Raw genomic sequence first — 21836 nt, 5'->3', positions numbered from 1 at the left:
TCAATAGGAAACAAATGCTAGAGATAGAACTTGGAACTACTTTATTGTGTCAAGTTTCAAAGAGCTAGCACAAACTGTGTTTGATTTAGAGTTCCAACTACATGTATCCATATAGGAGAAACAGAGTGAAACCTGAAAATTAACACTTTTACTGCCAACGAACAGTTTAACCTAGAAGAACGAAATTTGGTGAGCCAAGTGGGATTGGGTACTGATCATTACCTGAAAGTGTCATCAAGATTGGGTGAAAAAGTGTGTGCTGAGATTTCAGGAAACTCGTAGTTTTTTGGACTTTTGGCAACCCATTTCCCTGAAAGTGATTTGCGCCAGTCTCTGCTTAGGGCTACATCAATAGGAAACAAACCCTAGAGATAGAACTTGGAACTACTTTATTGTGTCAAGTTTCAAAGAGCTAGCACAAACCGTGTTTGATTTAGGGTTCCAACTACATGTAACCACATAGCAGAAAACAGAGTGAAACCTAAAAATTAAAACTGTTACAGACAAAAAACGGTTTAACCTAGGAGAACGAAATTTGGTGACCAAGTGGGATTGGGGTACTGATCATTACCTGAACGTGTCATCAAGATTGGGTGAAAAAATGTGTGCTGAGATTTCAGGAAACTCGTACTTTTTTTTAAGCTTGGCAACCCCTTTCCTTGGAAGTGACTTGCGCCAGTCCCTGCTTATGGCTACATTAATAGGAAACAACAATAGAGACAGAACTTGGAACTTCTTTATTGTATCAAGTTTCAAAGGGCTAGCACAAACCGTGTTTGATTTAGAGTTCCAAATACATGTATCCATATAGGAGAAAACAGAGTGAAACCTAAAAATTAAAACTGTTACTGCCAAGGAACGGTTTAACCTAGAAGAATGAAATTTGGGGAGCCAGGTGGGATTGGGGTACTGATCATTACCTGAAAGTGTCATGAAGATTGGGTGAAAAAATGTGCGCTGAGATTTCAGGAAACTCGTAGTTTTTTGGAAGTTTGGCAACCCCTATCCATGAACGTGATTTGCGCCAGTCTCTGCTTAGCTCTACATCAATAGGAAACAAACGCTAGAGATAGAATTTGGAACTACTTTATTGTGTCACGTTTCAAAGAGCTAGCACAAACCGTGTTTGATTTAGAGTTCCAACTACATATATCCACATAGGAGAAAACAGAGTGGAACCTAAAAATTAAAACTGTCACTGACAACAAACGGTTTAATCTAGAAGAATGAAATTTGGTGAGCCAAGTGGGATGGTGGAACTGATCATTACCTGAAAGTGTCATCAAGTTTGGGTGAAAAAATATGTGCAGGTATTTCAGGAAACTCGAATTTTTTGGAATCTTGGCAACCACATTCCATGAAAGTGATTTGTGCCAGTCTCTGCTTAGGGCTACATAAATAGGAAACAAACCGTAGAGATAGAACTAGGAACTACTTTATTGTGTCAAGTTTCAAAAAGCTAGAAAAAACCGTGTTTGATTTAGCGTTCCAACTACATATATCAATATAGGAGAAAACAGAGTGAAACCTGAAAATTAACACTGTTACTGCCAACGAATGGTTTAACCTAGAAGAACGAAATTTGGTGAGCCAAGTGGGATTGGGGTACTGATCATTACCTGAAAGTGTCATCACGATTGGGTGAAAAAATGTGTGCTGAGATTTCAGGAAACTCGTTGTTTATCGGAAGCTTGGCAACCCCTTTCCATAAAAGTCATTTACGCCAGTCCATTCTTTAGCTACAGCTATAGGAAACAAACCATAGAGATAGAACTTGGGTCTACTTTATTGTGTCAAGTTTCAAAGAATTAGCAAAAACCGTGTTTGATTTAGAGTTCCAACTACATGTATCCATATAGGAGAAAACAGTGTGAAACCTAAAAATAAAAACTGTTACTGCCAAGGAACGGTTTAACCTAGAAGAACGAAATTTGCTGAGCCAAGTGGGATTGGGGTACTGATCATTACCTGAAAGTGTCATCAATTTTGGTGAAAAAATATGTGCTTTGATTTCAGAAACTCATAGTTTTTGGAAGCTTGGCAACCCCTTTCCCTGAAAGTTATTTGCTCCAGTCTCTGCTTAGGGCTACATCAATAGGAAACAAACCATAGAGATAGAACTTGGAACTACTTTATTGTGTCAAGTTTGAAAGAGCTGGCACAAACCGTGTTTGATTTAGAGTTCCAACTACATGTATCCATATAGGAGAATACAGATTGAAACCTGAAAATTAACACTGTTACTGCCAATGAACCATTTAACCTAGAAGAACGAAATTTGGTGAGCCAGGAGGGATTGGGGTACTGATCATTACCCGCAAGTGTCATCAAGATTGGATGAAAAAATGTGTGCTGAGATTTCAGGAAACTCGTAGTTTTTCGGAAGCTTGGCAATCCCTTTCCAAGACAGTGATTTACGCCAGTCGCTTCTTTTGGCTACATCTATAGGAAACAAACCATAGAGATAGAACTTGGAACTACTTTATAGTGTCATGTTTCAAACAGCTAGCACAAACCGTGTTTGATTTATAGTTCCAACTACATGTATCCATATAGGAGAAAACAGAGTGAAACCTAAAAATTTAAACTGTTACTGCCAACGAACGGTTTAACCTAGATGAATGAAATTTGGAGAGCCAAGTGGGATTGGGGTACTGATCATTACCTGAAAGTGTCATCAAGATTGGGTTAAAAAAATGTGTCTTGAGATTTCAGGAAACTCGTAGTTTTTTGGAAGCTTGGCAACCCCTTTCCATTAAAGTGATTTGGCCAGTCTCTGCTTAGGGGTACATCAATAGGAAAGAAACCATAGACACAGAACTTGGAACTACTTTATTGTGTCAAGTTTCAAAAAGCTACCACAAACTGTGTTTTATTTAGAGTTCCAACTACATGTATCCATGTAATAGAAAACAGAGTGAAACCTAAAAATTAAAACTGTTACTGCCAAAAAACGTTTCAAACTTGAAGAACGAAATTTGGTGAGCCAAGTGGGATTGGGGTACTGATCATTGCCTGAAATTGTCATCAAGATTGGTTGAAAAAATGTGTTCTGAGATTTCAGGAAACTCGTAGTTTTTTCGAGGATTGGCAACCCCATTCCATGAAAGTGATTAGTTCCAGTCTCTGTTTAGGGCTACATCAATAAGAAACAAACCATAGAGATAGAACTTGGAAGTACTTTATTGTGTCAAGTTTCAAAGAGCTAGCACAAACCGTGTTTGATTTAGAGTCCAACTACATGTATCCATATAATAGAAAAAAGAGTGAAACCTAAAAATTAAAACTGTACTGCCAACGAAGTGTTTAACCTAGAAGAACGAAATTTGCTGAGCCAATTGGGATTCGGGTACTGATCATTACCTGAAAGTGTCATCAAGTTTGGGTGAAAAACTGTGTGCTGAGATTTCAGGAAACTCGTAGTTATTTGGAAGATTTGCAACCCCTTTCCATTTAAGTGATTTGCGCCAATCTATGCTTAGGGCTACATCAATAGTAAACAAACCATAGAGACAGAACTTGGAACTTCATTATTGTGTCAAGTTTCAAAGAGCTAGCACAAACCGTGTTTGGTTTCGAGTTCCAACTACATGTATCCATATAGGAGAAAACAGAGTGAAACCTGAAAATTAACACTGTTACTGCCAACGAACGATTTAACCTAGAAAAACGAAATTTGGTGAGCCAAGTGGGATTGGGGTACTGATCATTACCTGAAAGTGTCATCAAGATTGGGTGAAAAAATGTGTGCTGAGATTTCAGGAAACTCGTAGTTTTTAGGAAGCTTGGCAACACATTTCCATGAAAGTGATTTGCGCCAGTCTCTGCTTAGGGCTACATCAATAGGAAACAAACCATAGAGATACAACTTGGAACTACTTTATTGTGTCAAGTTTCAAAAAGCTAGCACAAACCGTGTTTGATTTAGAGTTCCAACTACATGTATCCATATAATAAAAAACAGAGTGAAACCTAAAAATTAAAACTGTTACTGCCAAGGAACGGTTTAACCTAGAACGAAATTTGGTGAGCCAAGTGGGATTGGGGTACTGATCATTACCTGAAAGTGTCATCAAGTTTGGTTGAAAAAATGTGTGCTGAGATTTCAGGAAACTCGTAGTTTTTTGGAAGCTTGGCAACCCCTTTCCATGAAAGTGATTTGCGCCAGTCTCTACTTAGGGCTACATCCATAGGAAACAAACCCTAGAGATAGAACTTGGAACTACTTTATTGTTTCAAGTTTCAAAGAGCTAGCACAAACCGTGTTTGATTTAGAGTTCTAAATACATGTATCCATATAGGAGGAAACAGAGTGAAACCTAAAAATTAAAATTGTTACTGCCAAGGAACGCTTCAACCTAGAAGAACGAAATTTGGCGAGCCAAGTGGGATTGGGGTACTGATCATTACCTGAAAGTGTCATCAAGATTGGTTGAAAAAATGTGTGCTGAGATTTCAGGAAACTCGTAGTTTTTTGGAAGCTTGGCAACCCCCTTCCATGAAAGTGAGATGCTGCAGTCTCTGTTTAGGGCTACATCAATAGGAAACAAATGCTAGAGATAGAACTTGGAACTACTTTATTGTGTCAAGTTTCAAAGAGCTAGCACAAACCGTGTTTGATTTAGAGTTCCAACTACATGTATCCATATAGGTGAAACAGAGTGAAACCTGAAAATTAACACTTTTACTACCAACGAACAGTTTAACCTAGAAGAACGAAATTTGGTGAGCCAAGTGGGATTGGGTACTGATCATTACCTGAAAGTGTCATCAAGATTGGGTGAAAAAATGTGTGCTGAGATTTCAGGTAACTCGTAGTTTTTTGGACTTTTGGCAACCCTTTTCCCTGAAAGTGATTTGCGCCAGTCTCTGCTTAGGGCTACATCAATAGGAAACAAACCCTAGAGATAGAACTTGGAACTACTTTATTGTGTCAAGTTTCAAAGAGCTAGCACAAACCGTGTTTGATTTAGGGTTCCAACTACATGTAACCACATAGCAGAAAACAGAGTGAAACCTAAAAATTAAAACTGTTACAGACAAAAAACGGTTTAACCTAGGAGAACGAAATTTGGTGACCAAGTGGGATTGGGGTACTGATCATTACCTGAAAGTGTCATCAAGATTGGGTGAAAAAATGTGTGCTGATATTTCAGGAAACTCGTACTTTTTTTTAAGCTTGGCAACCCCTTTCCTTGGAAGTGATTTGCGCCAGTCCCTGCTTATGGCTACATTAATAGTAAACAACAATAGAGACAGAACTTGGAACTTCTTTATTGTATCAAGTTTCAAAGAGCTAGCACAAACCGTGTTTGATTTAGAGTTCCAAATACATGTATCCATATAGGAGAAAACAGAGTGAAACCTAAAAATTAAAACTGTTACTGCCAAGGAACGGTTTAACCTAGAAGAATGAAATTTGGGGAGCCAGGTGGGATTGGGGTACTGATCATTACCTGAAAGTGTCATCAAGTGTCATGAAGATTGGGTGAAAAAATGTGCGCTGAGATTTCAGGAAACTCGTAGTTTTTTGGAAGCTTGGCAACCCCTATCCATGAACGTGATTTGCGCCAGTCTCTGCTTAGCTCTACATCAATAGGAAACAAACGCTAGAGATAGAATTTGGAACTACTTTATTGTGTCACGTTTCAAAGAGCTAGCACAAACCGTGTTTGATTTAGAGTTCCAACTACATATATCCACATAGGAGAAAACAGAGTGGAACCTAAAAATTAAAACTGTCACTGACAACAAACGGTTTAATCTAGAAGAATGAAATTTGGTGAGCCAAGTGGGATGGTGGAACTGATCATTACCTGAAAGTGTCATCAAGTTTGGGTGAAAAAATATGTGCAGGTATTTCAGGAAACTCGAATTTTTTGGAATCTTGGCAACCACATTCCATGAATGTGATTTGTGCCAGTCTCTGCTTAGGGCTACATAAATAGGAAACAAACCGTAGAGATAGAACTAGGAACTACTTTATTGTGTCAAGTTTCAAAAAGCTAGAACAAACCGTGTTTGATTTAGCGTTCCAACTACATATATCCATATAGGAGAAAACAGAGTGAAACCTGAAAATTAACACTGTTACTGCCAACGAATGGTTTAACCTAGAAGAACGAAATTTGGTGAGCCAAGTGGGATTGGGGTACTGATCATTACCTGAAAGTGTCATCACGATTGGGTGAAAAAATGTGTGCTGAGATTTCAGGAAACTCGTTGTTTATCGGAAGCTTGGCAACCCCTTTCCATAAAAGTCATTTACGCCAGTCCATTCTTTAGCTACAGCTATAAGAAACAAACCATAGAGATAGAACTTGGGTCTACTTTATTGTGTCAAGTTTCAAAGAATTAGCAAAAACCGTGTTTGATTTAGAGTTCCAACTACATGTATCCATATAGGAGAAAACAGTGTGAAACCTAAAAATAAAAACTGTTACTGCCAAGGAACGGTTTAACCTAGAAGAACGAAATTTGATGTGCCAAGTGGGATTGGGGTACTGATCATTACCTGAAAGTGTCATCAAGATGTGGTGAAAAAATATGTGCTTTGATTTCAGAAACTCATAGTTTTTGGAAGCTTGGCAACCCCTTTCCCTGAAAGTTATTTGCTCCAGTCTCTGCTTAGGGCTACATCAATAGGAAACAAACCATAGAGATAGAACTTGGAACTTCTTTATTGTGTCAAGTTTGAAAGAGCTGGCACAAACCGTGTTTGATTTAGAGTTCCAACTACATGTATCCATATAGGAGAAAACAGAGTGAAACCTGAAAATTAACACTGTTACTGCCAATGAACCATTTAACCTAGAAGAACAAAATTTGGTGAGCCAGGAGGGATTGGGGTACTGATCATTACCCGCAAGTGTCTTCAAGATTGGGTGACAAAATGTGTGCTGAGATTTCAGGAAACTCGTAGTTTTTCGGAAGCTTGGCAATCCCTTTCCAAGAAAGTGATTTATGCCAGTCGCTTCTTTTGGCTACAGCTATAGGAAACAAACCATAGAGGTAGAACTTGGAACTACTTTATTGTGTCATGTTTCAAACAGCTAGCACAAACCGTGTTTGATTTATAGTGCCAACTACATGTATCCATATAATAGAAAAAAGAGTGAAACCTAAAAATTAAAACTGTACTGCCAACGAAGGGTTTAACCTAGAAGAACGAAATTTGCTGAGCCAATTGGGATTCGGGTACTGATCATTACCTGAAAGTGTCATCAAGTTTGGGTGAAAAAATGTGTGCTGAGATTTCAGGAAACTCGTAGTTATTTGGAAGATTTGCAACCCCTTTCCATTTAAGTGATTTGCGCCAATCTATGCTTAGGGCTACATCAATAGTAAACAAACCATAGAGACAGAACTTGGAACTTCATTATTGTGTCAAGTTTCAAAGAGCTAGCACAAACCGTGTTTGGTTTCGAGTTCCAACTACATGTATCCATATAGGAGAAAACAGAGTGAAACCTGAAATTTAACACTGTTACTGCCAACGAACGATTTAACCCAGAAAAACGAAATTTGGTGAGCCAAGTGGGATTGGGGTACTGATCATTACCTGAAAGTGTCATCAAGATTGGGTGAAAAAATGTGTGCTGAGATTTCAGGAAACTCGTAGTTTTTAGGAAGCTTGGCAACACATTTCCATGAAAGTGATTTGCGCCAGTCTCTGCTTAGGGCTACATCAATAGGAAACAAACCATAGAGATAGAACTTGGAACTACTTTATTGTGTGAAGTTTCAAAAAGCTAGCACAAACCGTGTTTGATTTAGAGTTCCAACTACATGTATCCATATAATAAAAAACAGAGTGAAACCTAAAAATTAAAACTGTTACTGCCAAGGAACGGTTTAACCTAGAACGAAATTTGGTGAGCCAAGTGGGATTGGGGTACTGATCATTACCTGAAAGTGTCATCAAGTTTGGTTGAAAAAATGTGTGCTGAGATTTCAGGAAACTCGTAGTTTTTTGGAAGCTTGGCAACCCCTTTCCATGAAAGTGATTTGCGCCAGTCACTTCTTAGGGCTACATCAATAGGAAACAAACCCTAGAGATAGAACTTGGAACTACTTTATTGTTTCAAATTTCAAAGAGCTAGCACAAACCGTGTTTGATTTAGAGTTCTAAATACATGTATCCATATAGGAGGAAACAGAGTGAAACCTAAAAATTAAAATTGTTACTGCCAAGGAACGCTTCAACCTAGAAGAACGAAATTTGGCGAGCCAAGTGGGATTGGGGTACTGATCATTACCTGAAAGTGTCATCAAGATTGGTTGAAAAAATGTGTGCTGAGATTTCAGGAAACTCGTAGTTTTTTGGAAGCTTGGCAACCCCATTCCATGAAAGTGAGATGCTGCAGTCTCTGTTTAGGGCTACATCAATAGGAAACAAATGCTAGAGATAGAACTTGGAACTACTTTATTGTGTCAAGTTTCAAAGAGCTAGCACAAACTGTGTTTGATTTAGAGTTCCAACTACATGTATCCATATAGGAGAAACAGAGTGAAACCTGAAAATTAACACTTTTACTGCCAACGAACAGTTTAACCTAGAAGAACGAAATTTGGTGAGCCAAGTGGGATTGGGTACTGATCATTACCTGAAAGTGTCATCAAGATTGGGTGAAAAAGTGTGTGCTGAGATTTCAGGAAACTCGTAGTTTTTTGGACTTTTGGCAACCCATTTCCCTGAAAGTGATTTGCGCCAGTCTCTGCTTAGGGCTACATCAATAGGAAACAAACCCTAGAGATAGAACTTGGAACTACTTTATTGTGTCAAGTTTCAAAGAGCTAGCACAAACCGTGTTTGATTTAGGGTTCCAACTACATGTAACCACATAGCAGAAAACAGAGTGAAACCTAAAAATTAAAACTGTTACAGACAAAAAACGGTTTAACCTAGGAGAACGAAATTTGGTGACCAAGTGGGATTGGGGTACTGATCATTACCTGAACGTGTCATCAAGATTGGGTGAAAAAATGTGTGCTGAGATTTCAGGAAACTCGTACTTTTTTTTAAGCTTGGCAACCCCTTTCCTTGGAAGTGACTTGCGCCAGTCCCTGCTTATGGCTACATTAATAGGAAACAACAATAGAGACAGAACTTGGAACTTCTTTATTGTATCAAGTTTCAAAGGGCTAGCACAAACCGTGTTTGATTTAGAGTTCCAAATACATGTATCCATATAGGAGAAAACAGAGTGAAACCTAAAAATTAAAACTGTTACTGCCAAGGAACGGTTTAACCTAGAAGAATGAAATTTGGGGAGCCAGGTGGGATTGGGGTACTGATCATTACCTGAAAGTGTCATGAAGATTGGGTGAAAAAATGTGCGCTGAGATTTCAGGAAACTCGTAGTTTTTTGGAAGTTTGGCAACCCCTATCCATGAACGTGATTTGCGCCAGTCTCTGCTTAGCTCTACATCAATAGGAAACAAACGCTAGAGATAGAATTTGGAACTACTTTATTGTGTCACGTTTCAAAGAGCTAGCACAAACCGTGTTTGATTTAGAGTTCCAACTACATATATCCACATAGGAGAAAACAGAGTGGAACCTAAAAATTAAAACTGTCACTGACAACAAACGGTTTAATCTAGAAGAATGAAATTTGGTGAGCCAAGTGGGATGGTGGAACTGATCATTACCTGAAAGTGTCATCAAGTTTGGGTGAAAAAATATGTGCAGGTATTTCAGGAAACTCGAATTTTTTGGAATCTTGGCAACCACATTCCATGAAATTGATTTGTGCCAGTCTCTGCTTAGGGCTACATAAATAGGAAACAAACCGTAGAGATAGAACTAGGAACTACTTTATTGTGTCAAGTTTCAAAAAGCTAGAAAAAACCGTGTTTGATTTAGCGTTCCAACTACATATATCAATATAGGAGAAAACAGAGTGAAACCTGAAAATTAACACTGTTACTGCCAACGAATGGTTTAACCTAGAAGAACGAAATTTGCTGAGCCAATTGGGATTCGGGTACTGATCATTACCTGAAAGTGTCATCAAGTTTGGGTGAAAAAATGTGTGCTGAGATTTCAGGAAACTCGTAGTTATTTGGAAGATTTGCAACCCCTTTCCATTTAAGTGATTTGCGCCAATCTATGCTTAGGGCTACATCAATAGTAAACAAACCATAGAGACAGAACTTGGAACTTCATTATTGTGTCAAGTTTCAAAGAGCTAGCACAAACCGTGTTTGGTTTCGAGTTCCAACTACATGTATCCATATAGGAGAAAACAGAGTGAAACCTGAAATTTAACACTGTTACTGCCAACGAACGATTTAACCCAGAAAAACGAAATTTGGTGAGCCAAGTGGGATTGGGGTACTGATCATTACCTGAAAGTGTCATCAAGATTGGGTGAAAAAATGTGTGCTGAGATTTCAGGAAACTCGTAGTTTTTAGGAAGCTTGGCAACACATTTCCATGAAAGTGATTTGCGCCAGTCTCTGCTTAGGGCTACATCAATAGGAAACAAACCATAGAGATAGAACTTGGAACTACTTTATTGTGTGAAGTTTCAAAAAGCTAGCACAAACCGTGTTTGATTTAGAGTTCCAACTACATGTATCCATATAATAAAAAACAGAGTGAAACCTAAAAATTAAAACTGTTACTGCCAAGGAACGGTTTAACCTAGAACGAAATTTGGTGAGCCAAGTGGGATTGGGGTACTGATCATTACCTGAAAGTGTCATCAAGTTTGGTTGAAAAAATGTGTGCTGAGATTTCAGGAAACTCGTAGTTTTTTGGAAGCTTGGCAACCCCTTTCCATGAAAGTGATTTGCGCCAGTCACTTCTTAGGGCTACATCAATAGGAAACAAACCCTAGAGATAGAACTTGGAACTACTTTATTGTTTCAAATTTCAAAGAGCTAGCACAAACCGTGTTTGATTTAGAGTTCTAAATACATGTATCCATATAGGAGGAAACAGAGTGAAACCTAAAAATTAAAATTGTTACTGCCAAGGAACGCTTCAACCTAGAAGAACGAAATTTGGCGAGCCAAGTGGGATTGGGGTACTGATCATTACCTGAAAGTGTCATCAAGATTGGTTGAAAAAATGTGTGCTGAGATTTCAGGAAACTCGTAGTTTTTTGGAAGTTTGGCAACCCCATTCCATGAAAGTGAGATGCTGCAGTCTCTGTTTAGGGCTACATCAATAGGAAACAAATGCTAGAGATAGAACTTGGAACTACTTTATTGTGTCAAGTTTCAAAGAGCTAGCACAAACTGTGTTTGATTTAGAGTTCCAACTACATGTATCCATATAGGAGAAACAGAGTGAAACCTGAAAATTAACACTTTTACTGCCAACGAACAGTTTAACCTAGAAGAACGAAATTTGGTGAGCCAAGTGGGATTGGGTACTGATCATTACCTGAAAGTGTCATCAAGATTGGGTGAAAAAGTGTGTGCTGAGATTTCAGGAAACTCGTAGTTTTTTGGACTTTTGGCAACCCATTTCCCTGAAAGTGATTTGCGCCAGTCTCTGCTTAGGGCTACATCAATAGGAAACAAACCCTAGAGATAGAACTTGGAACTACTTTATTGTGTCAAGTTTCAAAGAGCTAGCCCAAACCGTGTTTGATTTAGGGTTCCAACTACATGTAACCACATAGCAGAAAACAGAGTGAAACCTAAAAATTAAAACTGTTACAGACAAAAAACGGTTTAACCTAGGAGAACGAAATTTGGTGACCAAGTGGGATTGGGGTACTGATCATTACCTGAACGTGTCATCAAGATTGGGTGAAAAAATGTGTGCTGAGATTTCAGGAAACTCGTACTTTTTTTTAAGCTTGGCAACCCCTTTCCTTGGAAGTGACTTGCGCCAGTCCCTGCTTATGGCTACATTAATAGGAAACAACAATAGAGACAGAACTTGGAACTTCTTTATTGTATCAAGTTTCAAAGGGCTAGCACAAACCGTGTTTGATTTAGAGTTCCAAATACATGTATCCATATAGGAGAAAACAGAGTGAAACCTAAAAATTAAAACTGTTACTGCCAAGGAACGGTTTAACCTAGAAGAATGAAATTTGGGGAGCCAGGTGGGATTGGGGTACTGATCATTACCTGAAAGTGTCATGAAGATTGGGTGAAAAAATGTGCGCTGAGATTTCAGGAAACTCGTAGTTTTTTGGAAGTTTGGCAACCCCTATCCATGAACGTGATTTGCGCCAGTCTCTGCTTAGCTCTACATCAATAGGAAACAAACGCTAGAGATAGAATTTGGAACTACTTTATTGTGTCACGTTTCAAAGAGCTAGCACAAACCGTGTTTGATTTAGAGTTCCAACTACATATATCCACATAGGAGAAAACAGAGTGGAACCTAAAAATTAAAACTGTCACTGACAACAAACGGTTTAATCTAGAAGAATGAAATTTGGTGAGCCAAGTGGGATGGTGGAACTGATCATTACCTGAAAGTGTCATCAAGTTTGGGTGAAAAAATATGTGCAGGTATTTCAGGAAACTCGAATTTTTTGGAATCTTGGCAACCACATTCCATGAAAGTGATTTGTGCCAGTCTCTGCTTAGGGCTACATAAATAGGAAACAAACCGTAGAGATAGAACTAGGAACTACTTTATTGTGTCAAGTTTCAAAAAGCTAGAAAAAACCGTGTTTGATTTAGCGTTCCAACTACATATATCAATATAGGAGAAAACAGAGTGAAACCTGAAAATTAACACTGTTACTGCCAACGAATGGTTTAACCTAGAAGAACGAAATTTGGTGAGCCAAGTGGGATTGGGGTACTGATCATTACCTGAAAGTGTCATCACGATTGGGTGAAAAAATGTGTGCTGAGATTTCAGGAAACTCGTTGTTTATCGGAAGCTTGGCAACCCCTTTCCATAAAAGTCATTTACGCCAGTCCATTCTTTAGCTACAGCTATAGGAAACAAACCATAGAGATAGAACTTGGGTCTACTTTATTGTGTCAAGTTTCAAAGAATTAGCAAAAACCGTGTTTGATTTAGAGTTCCAACTACATGTATCCATATAGGAGAAAACAGTGTGAAACCTAAAAATAAAAACTGTTACTGCCAAGGAACGGTTTAACCTAGAAGAACGAAATTTGATGTGCCAAGTGGGATTGGGGTACTGATCATTACCTGAAAGTGTCATCAAGATGTGGTGAAAAAATATGTGCTTTGATTTCAGAAACTCATAGTTTTTGGAAGCTTGGCAACCCCTTTCCCTGAAAGTTATTTGCTCCAGTCTCTGCTTAGGGCTACATCAATAGGAAACAAACCATAGAGATAGAACTTGGAACTTCTTTATTGTGTCAAGTTTGAAAGAGCTGGCACAAACCGTGTTTGATTTAGAGTTCCAACTACATGTATCCATATAGGAGAAAACAGAGTGAAACCTGAAAATTAACACTGTTACTGCCAATGAACCATTTAACCTAGAAGAACAAAATTTGGTGAGCCAGGAGGGATTGGGGTACTGATCATTACCCGCAAGTGTCTTCAAGATTGGGTGACAAAATGTGTGCTGAGATTTCAGGAAACTCGTAGTTTTTCGGAAGCTTGGCAATCCCTTTCCAAGAAAGTGATTTATGCCAGTCGCTTCTTTTGGCTACAGCTATAGGAAACAAACCATAGAGGTAGAACTTGGAACTACTTTATTGTGTCATGTTTCAAACAGCTAGCACAAACCGTGTTTGATTTATAGTGCCAACTACATGTATCCATATAGTAGAAAACAGAGTGAAACCTAAAAATTTAAACTGTTACTGCCAACGAACGGTTTAACCTAGAAGAACGAAATTTGGTGAGCCAGGAGGGATTGGGGTACTGATCATTACCTGAAAGTGTCATCAAGATTGGGTTAAAAAAATGTGTCCTGAGATTTCAGGAAACTCGTAGTTTTTTGGAAGCTTGGCAACCCCTTTCCATTAAAGTGATTTGGCCAGTCTCTGCTTAGGGCTACATCAATAGGAAAGAAACTATAGACACAGAACTTGGAACTACTTTATAGTGTCAGGTTTCAAAAAGCTACCACAAACTGTGTTTTATTTAGAGTTCCAACTACATGTATCCATGTAATAGAAAACAGAGTGAAACCTAAAAATTAAAACTGTTACTGCCAAGGAACGGTTTAATGTAGAAGAATGAAATTTGGGGAGCCAGGTGGCATTGGGGTACTGCTCATTACATGAAAGTGTCACCAAGTTTGGGTGAAAAAAATGTATGCTGAGATTTCAGGAAACTCGTAGTTATTTGGAAGCTTGGCAACCCCTTTTTCTGAAAGTGATTTGCGCCAGTCTCTGCTTAGGCCTACATCAATAGGAAACAAACCATAGAGACAGAACTAGGAACTACTTTATTGTGTCAAGTTTCAAAGAGCTAGCAAAAACCATGTTTGATTTAGAGTTCCAACTACTGGTATGCATATAGGAGAAAACAGAGTGAAACCTAAAAATTAAAACTGTTACTGCCAACGAACCGTTTAACCTAGAAGAACGAAATTTGGAGAGCTAAGTGGGATTGGGGTACTGATCATTACCTGAAAGTGTCATCAAGATTGCGTGAAAAAATGTGTGCTGAGATTTAAGGAAACTCGTAGTTTTTTGGAAGCTTGGCAACCCCTTTCCATGAAAGTGATTTGCTGCAGTCTGTGCTTAGGTCTACATCAATAGGAAACAATCCATAGAAATACAACTTGGAACTTCATTTTTGTGGCGAGTTTCAAAGAGCTAGCACAAACCGTGTTTGATTTAGAGTTCCAACTCCATGTATCCATATAGGAGAAAACAGAGTGAAACCTAAAAATTAAAACTGTTACTGCCAACGAAAGGTTTAACCTAGAAGAAGGAAAGTTTGTGAGCCAAGTGGGATTGGGGTACTGATCATTACCTTTAAGTGTCATCAAGATTGGGTGACAAAATGTGTGCTGAGACTTCAGGAGACTTGCAGTTTTTTGGAAGCTTAGCAACCCCTTCAATGAAAGTGATTTGCGCCAGTCTCTGCTTAGGGCTACATCAATTGGAAACAAACCATAGAGACAGAACTTGGAACTAGTTTATTGTGTCAAGTTTCCAAGAGCTAGCAGAAACCGTGTTTGATTTAGAGTGCCAACTGAATGTATCCATATAGGAGAAAACAGAGTGAAACCTAAAAATTAAAACTGTTACTGCCAACGAATGGTTGAACTTACATGAACGAAATTTGTTGAGCCAAGTGGGATTGGGGCAATCATCATTGCCTGAAAATGTCATCAAGATTGGAAGAAAAAATGTGTGCTGATATTTCAGGAAACTCGTAGTTTTTTGGAAGCTTGGCAACCCCTTCCATGAAAGAGATTTGCGCCAGTCTCTGCTTAGGACTACATCAATAGGAAACAAATCATAGAGATAGAACTTGGAACTAGTTTATTCTGTCAAGTTTCAAAGAGCTAGCACAAACCGTGTTTGATTTTGGGTTCCAACTACTGGTTTCCGTATAGTAGAAAACAGAGTGAAACCTAAAAATTTAAACTGTTACTGCCAAAGAACCGTTGAACATAGAAGAATGAAATTTGGTGAGCCAAGAGGGATCAGGGAACTGATCATTACCTGAAAGTGTCATCAAGATTGGGTGAAAAATTGTGTGCTGAGATTTCAGGAAACTCGTAGTTTTTTAGAAGCATGGCAACCCCTTTTCATGAAAGTGATTCGCGCCAGTCGCTGCTTAGGGCTACATCAATAGGAAACAAACCATAGAGATAGAACTTGGAACTACTTTATTGTGTCAAGTTTCAAAGTGGTAGCACAAACCGTGTTTTTTAGTGTTCCAACAACTGGTATCCATATAGTAGAAAACAGAGTAAAACCTAAAAATTAAAACTGTTACTGCCAAAGAACAGTTTAAACTAGAAGAACGAAATTTGGTGAGCCAAGTGGGATTGGGGCAATGATCATTGCCTGAAAGTGTCATCAAGATTTGTTGAAAAAATGTGTGCTGAGATTTCGGGAAACCCGTAGTTTTTTGGAAGCTTGGCAACCCCTTCAATGAAAGTGATTTGCTCCAGTCTCTGCTTAGGCCTACATCAATAGGAAACAAACCATAGACAAAGAACTTGGAACTTGATTTTTGTAGCAAGTTTCAGAGAGCTAGCACAAACCGTGTTTGATTTAGAGTTCCAACTACATGTATCCATATAGGAGGAAACAGAGTGAAACCTAAAAATTAAAACTGTTACTGCCAACGATCGGATTAACCTAGAAGAACGAAATTTGGTGAGCCAAGTGGGATTGGGGTACTGATCTTTACCTTAAAGTGTCATCAAGATTGGGTGACAAAATTTGTGCTGAGACTTCAGGAGACTCGCAGTTTTTTGGAAGCTTGGCAACGCCTTTCCATGAAAGTGATTTGCGCCAGTCTCTGCTTAGCGCTACATCAATTGGAAACAAACCATAGAGATAGAACTTGGCACTACGTTATTCTGTCAAGTTTCAAAGTGCTACCAAAAACCGTGTTTGATTTATAGTTCCAACTACTGGTATCCATATAGGGGAAAACAGAGTGAAACCTAAAAATTAAAACTGTTACTGCCAAAGAACTGTTTAACCTAGAAGAACGAAATTTGGTGAGCCAAGTGGGATTGGGGCAGTGATCATTGCCTGAAAGTGTCATCAAGATTGGGTGAAAAAATGTGTGCTGAGATTACAGGAAACCTGTAGTTTTTTGGAACCTTGGCAACCCCTTCAATGAACGTGATTTGCGCCAGTCTCTGTTTAGGGCTACATCAATTGGAAACAAACCATAGACATAGAACTTGGAACTAGTTTATTGTGTCAAGTTTCCAAGAGCTAGCACAAACCGTCTTTGATTTAGAGTGCCAACTACATGTATCCATATAGGAGAAAACAGAGTGAAACCTAAAAATTAAAACTGTTACTGCCAACGAACGGTTGAACTTAGAAGAACGAAATTTGCTGGGCCAAGTGGGATTGCGGCAATCATCATTGCCTGAAAATGTCATCAAGATTGGATGAAAAAAATGTGTGCTGAGATTTCAGGAAACTCGTAGTTTTTTGGAAGCTTGGCAACCCCTTCCATGAAAGTGATTTGTGCCAGTCTCTGCTTAGGTCTACATCAATAGGAAACAAACCATAGAGTTACAACTAGGAACTACTTTATTGTGTCAAGTTTCAAAGAGCTAGCACAAACCGTGTTTGATTTAGAGTTCCAACTACATGTATACATATAGGAGAAAACAGAGTGAAACCTAAAAATTAAAACTGTTACTGCCAAAGAATGGTTTAACATAGAAGAACGAAATTTTGTGAGCCAAGTGGGATTGGGGCATATATCATTGCCTGAAAGTGTCATCAACATTGGATGAAAAAATGTGTGCTGAGATTTCAGGAAACTCGTAGTTTTTTGGAAGCTTGGCAACCCCTTTCCATGAAAGTGTTTTGCACCAGTCTCTTCTTAGGGCTACATCAATAGGAAACAAACCATAGAACCAGAATTTGGAAGTAATTTATTTTGTCCAGTTTCAAAGAGCTAGCACGAACCGTGTTTGATTTAGATTTCCAACTACATGTATTCATATAGGAGAAAACAGAGTGAAACCTAAAAATTAAAACTGTTACTGCCAACGAACGGTTGAACTTAGAAGAACGAAATTTGGTGAGCCAAGTGGGACTGGGGCAATGATCATTGCCTGAAAGTGTCATCAATTTTGGATGAAAAAATGTGTGCTGATATTTCAGGAAACTCGTAGTTTTTTGTAAGCTTGGCAACCCCTTCCATGAAAGTGATTAGCGCCATTCTCTGCTTAGGGCTTCATGTATAGGAAACAATGCATAGAGATAGAACTTGGAACTACTTTATTGTGTCAATTTTCAAAGACCTAGCACTAACCGTGTTTGACTTAGAGTTCCAACTACTGGTATCCATATAGGAGAAAACAGAGTGAAACCTAAAAATTAAAACTGTTACTGCCAACGAATGGTTTAACCTAGAGGAACGACATTTGGTGGGCCAAGTGGGAATGGTGTACTGATCATTACCTGAAAGTATCATCTAGATTGGGTGAAAAAATGTGTGCTGAGATTTCAGGAAAATCGTAGTTTTTTAGATGCTTGGCAACCCCTTTTTATGAAAGTGATTTGCCCCAGTCTCTGCTTAGGTATACATCAATAGGATTCAAACCGTAGAGATAGAACTTGGAACATGTTTATTCTGTTAAATTTCAAAGAGCTAGCACAAACCGTGTTTGATTTAGGGTTCCAACTACTGGTATCCATATAGGAGATAACAGAGTGAAACTTAAAAATTAAAACTGTTACTGCCAACGAACGGTATAACCTAGAAGAACGAAATTTGGTGAGCCAAGAGGGATCGGGGTACTGATCATTACCTGAAAGTGTCAACAAGATTGGGTGAAGAAATGTGTGCTGAGATTTCTGGAAACTCATAGTTTTTGAGAAGCTTTGCAAACCCTTTTCATGAAAGGGATTTCAGCCAGTTTCTGCTTAGGGCTACATCAATAGGAAAAAAACCATAGAGATAGAACTTGGAACTACTTTATTGTGTCAAGTTTCAAAGTGCTAGCACAAACCATGTTTGATTTAGAGTTCCAAATGCTGGTATTCATATAGGAGAAAACAGAGTGAAACCTAAAAATTAAAACTGTTTCTGCCAACGATCCGTTTAACATAGAAGAAAGAAATTTGGAGAGCCAAGTGCGATTGTGGTACTGATCATTACCTGAAAGTGTCATCAAGACTGCGTGAAAAAATGTGTGCTGAGATTTAAGGAAACTCGTAGTTTTTTGGAAGCTTGGCAACCCCTTTCCATGAAAGTGATTTGCGCCAGTTTCTGCTTAGGGCTGCATCAATAGGAAAGAAACCATAGAGATAGAACTTGGAACTTCATTTTTGTGGCAAGTTTCAAAGAGCTAGCACAAATCGTGTTTGATTTAGAGTTCCAAATACATGTATCCATATAGGAGAAAACAGAGTGAAACCTAAATATTAAAAGTGTTACTGCCAACGAACGGTTTAACCTAGAAGAACGAAATTTGGTGAGCCAAGAGTGATCGGGGTACTGTTCATTACCTGAAAGTGTCATCAAGTTTGGGTGAAAAAATGTGTGCTGAGATTTGAGGAAACTCGTAGTTTTTTGGAAGCTTGGCAATGCCTTTCCATGAAAGTGATTTGCGCCAGTCTCTGCTTAGGGCTACATCAATTGGGAACAAACCATAGAGATATAACTTTGAACTGGTTTATTGTGTCAAGTTTCAAAGAGCTAGCACAAACCGTGTTTGATTTAGAGTTCCAACTACTGGTATCCATATAGGAGAAAACAGAGTGAAACCTAAAAATTAAAACTGTTACTGCCAACGAACCTTTTAACCTAGAAGAACGAAATTTGGTGAGCCAAGAGGGATCGGGGTACTGATCATTACCTGAAAGTGTCATCACGACTGGATGAAAAAATGTGTGCTGAGATTTCAGGAAACTCGTAGTTTTTTGGAAGCTTGGCAACCCCTTCCATGAAAGTGCTTTGCGCCAGTCCCTACTTAGGGCTACATCAATAGGAAACAAACCATAGAGGAAGAACGTGGAACTCTTTAATGTGTCAAGTTTCAAAGAGCTAGCACAAACCGTGTTTGATTTAGAGTTCAAATTACATGTATCCATATAGGAGAAAACAGATTGAAAGCTAAAAATTAAAACTGTTACTGCCAAAGAACGGTTATAGCTAGAAGAATGAAATTTGGTGAGGCAAGTGGAATTGTGGTACTGATCATTACCTGAAAGTGTCATCGAGATTGGTTGAAAATATGTGTGCTGAGATTTCAGGAAACTCGTAGTTTTTTGGAAGCTTGGTGACCCCTTTCCATGAAAGTGATTTTCACCAGTCTCTTCTTAGGGCTACATCAATAGGAACCAAACCATACAACTAGAACTTGGAACTAATTTATTGTGTCTGGTTTCAAAGAGCTAGCACAAACCGTGTTTTATTTAGAGTTCCAACTACTGGTATCCACATAGGAGAAAACAGAGTGAAACCTAAAAATTAAAACTGTTACTGCCAACGAACGGTGTAACCTAGAAGAACGAAATTTGGTGAGCCAAGAGGGATCGGGGTACTGATCATTACCTGAAAGTGTCATCAATATTGGGTGAAGAAATGAGTGCTCAGATTTCCAGAAACTCGTAGTTTTTTAGAAGCTTGGCAACCCCTTTTCATGAAAGTGATTTGCGCCAGTCTCTGCTTAGGGCTACATCAATAGGAAACAAACCATAGAGATTGAACTTGGAACTACTTTATTGTGTCAATTTTCAAAGTGCTAGCACAAACCGTGTTTGATTTAGAGTTCCAAATATTGGTATCCATATAGGAGAAAACAGAGTGAAACCTAAAAATTGAAACTGTTACTGCCAAAGAATGGTTGAATTTAGAAAAACAAAATTTGGTGAGCCAAGTGGGATTGGGGCAATGATCATTGCCTGAAAGTGTCATCAATATTGGGAGAAAAAATGTGTGCTGAGATTTCAGGAAACTCGTAGTTTTTTGGAAGCTTGGCAACCCCTTTCCCTGAAAGTGATTTGTGCAAGTCTCTGCTTAGGGTACATCAATAGGAAACAAACCATAGAGATAGATCTTGGAACTACTTTATTCTGTCAAGTTTCAAAGTGCTAGCACAAACCGTGTTTGATTTAGAGTTCCAACTACATGTATCCATATAGGAGAAAACAGAGTGAAACCTGGAAATTAACACTGTTACTGACAACGAACGATTTAACCAAGAAATACGAAATTTGGTTAGCCAAGTGGGATTGGGGTACTGATCATTACCTGAAAGTGTCATCAAAATTGGGTGAAAAAATGTGTGCTGAGATTTCAGGAAACTCGTAGTTTTTTGGAAGCTTGGCAACCCCTTTCCATGAAAGTGATTTGCGCCAGTCTCTGCTTAGGTCTATATCAATAGGAATCAAACCATAGAGATAGAACTCAGAACTACTTTATTGTGTCAAGTTTCAAAGAGCTAGCACAAACCGTGTTTGATTTAGAGAGCCAACTACATGTATTTATATAGGTGAAAACAGAGTGAAACCTAAAAATTAAAACTGTTACTGCTAAAGTATGGTTTAACCTAGGAGAACGAAATTTGATGTGCCAAGTGTGATTGGGGTACTGATCATTACCTGAAAGTGTCTTCAAGATTGGGTGAAAAAATATGTGCTGAAATTTCAGGAAACTCGTAGTTTTTTGGAGCTTGGCAACCCCTTTCCATGAAAGAGATTTGCGCCAGTCTCTACTTACGGCTACATCAATAGGAAACAAACCATAGAGATAGAACTTGAACTACTTTATGGTGTCGAGTTTCAAAGAGTTAGCACAGACCATGTTTGACTTAGAGTTCCAACTACATGTATCCATATGGGAGAAAACAGAATGAAACCTAAAAATTTAAACTGTTACTGCCAATGAACGGTTTAACCTAGAAGAACGAAATTAGGTGCGCAAAGTCGGATTGGGGTACTGATCATTACCTGAAAGTGTTATCAACATTGGTTGAAAAAATATGTGCTGAGATTTCAGGAAACTCATAGTTATTTGGAAGCTTGACAACCCTTTCCATGAAAGTGATTTGCGCCAGTCTCTGCTTAGGGCTACATCAATAGGAAACAAACCCTAGAGATAGAACTTGAAACTACTTTACTGTGTCATGTTTCAAAGAGCTAGCACAAACCATGTTGATTTAGAGTTCCAACAAAATGTATCCATATAGGAGAAAACAGAGTGAAACCTAAAAATTAAAACCGTTGCTGCAAAGAATGGTTCAACCTAGAAGAAC

Source organism: Spermophilus citellus, assembly GCF_964194105.1.
Source record: "Spermophilus citellus genome assembly, chromosome: 4".
NCBI classification, from domain to species: domain Eukaryota; kingdom Metazoa; phylum Chordata; class Mammalia; order Rodentia; family Sciuridae; genus Spermophilus; species Spermophilus citellus.
The sequence above is the reverse complement of the archived record's forward strand: the minus strand, read 5'-3'. Positions refer to the sequence as shown.